Genomic DNA, 1,491 nt, shown 5'->3' with positions numbered 1-1,491 from the left:
TTATTATTATTATTATTATTATTATTATATTTCAAGTATTAAACTGTTCTTATCTCAACCCACAAGTTTTCTTACTTTTGCTCTTCCGATTCTCTCCCCCATCCCACATGGGGTGGGGAGAGGGTGAGCGAGCAGCTGTGTGGTGCTTAGTTGCCGACTGGGGTTAAACCACGACACTGATGCAGTCCCTAAGCCCCCTTTATTTTGTGCACTGAATGAAGTAGGTAACCTGCAAAACAGTAGAGTAACAATTAAGTTAACAAAGCTAACATCGTAACACACTTCCAAAAAAGGTTGAGCTAAGCTTGGGCAGGCAACCTTAAACCTGGGATTTCTTAACTTTTGAATAGATAACTCCTTAGGCTTTTTATTCTTTTGATATTTTTATGCAATTGGGCATACAGAGGCGTAACAAGTATGAACTTCTGCAAAAGAGGTAGCCATACGGCCACTTCTCCTGCCAGCATTAACTAGCTGCAGAAGGGAAGAGAAGACATATTCCCTGCCTGCTGCTCCAACTGTGGCCAGCATGCTTAGTGGATAACCCACTAGAGTGACACATCTACTGAACCTCTGCCCTTCTCACCCCAGCCTGAATGGAGCCTGCACCTAGCTACCTGTCTGAAAACCCACTTGCTCTCCCAGTAATAAAACTGTGTCTACTGCATCTCTTGCATCCATTTGCAGGATAATTTTTCAGACTGTCCCATTCAAGTCTAAGTATTTCACTGCACTTACAAGAGAGGCAAACATAGGTTCAGCCTGCCTACCACACGTGTGTAAATACTGGCTAGTGCTTGCACTCAGAGCACAAGGCTGCAGCCTGTAAGCATCCATCACATCCTGACTCATACCCGGGGCTATAAAATGCAACTTGAAAAAATAGCAGTTCTGTGCTTTTTGAAGGATGGGTTTTAGTTTAGACAGACAGAGCCCTGGGGGTGCGTTCTGGGCATTTCCTGCTGGACTATGCAGCTGTAAAGATCAGTCACATTATAAGCCTAACCAACCTGACAGAATCCCTTTAACTAAATCTGCAAATGAAGGCAACCCCTGATGGGAAGGAAGGGCCACTGTGGCTTAATTAACTGTTAATGAAGAGCTTGGGCCTTTCCAATACTAGTACAAGACAACTTAATGTAACACAACCAGTTGGGGATCAGTCTTGGAAAAACAGAAAGCTTGCAGCCCCCTTCACAGAAATGACACTTCTCTGCCTTTTAGTGTTTCTGGTGTGCCCAGCAAGCCTCTAAAATATGAGATGTAAGGCACAATTTTAGCCGACCATTGCCAATTGCCCTCTTATCCCGTCTTGCCGTCCCACTGTCCCCGCATCAGTGTACTAGCCATGCTTACAGAGTATTCTGACCTAGAAATTGTCATCTCCTGTAAAATACATTGTTAAGTGCAGAAGTCACTTAAAGTCTATCATCCTCTGAATCTCTTTTAACATTGCCTTGAGTGATGGTCTCAATTAATTCAGCCAGATAA

Source organism: Aptenodytes forsteri, unplaced genomic scaffold (genome assembly GCF_000699145.1).
Source record: "Aptenodytes forsteri isolate BGI_AS27 unplaced genomic scaffold, ASM69914v1 Scaffold216, whole genome shotgun sequence".
Lineage (NCBI taxonomy): Eukaryota > Metazoa > Chordata > Aves > Sphenisciformes > Spheniscidae > Aptenodytes > Aptenodytes forsteri.
The sequence above is the reverse complement of the archived record's forward strand: the minus strand, read 5'-3'. Positions refer to the sequence as shown.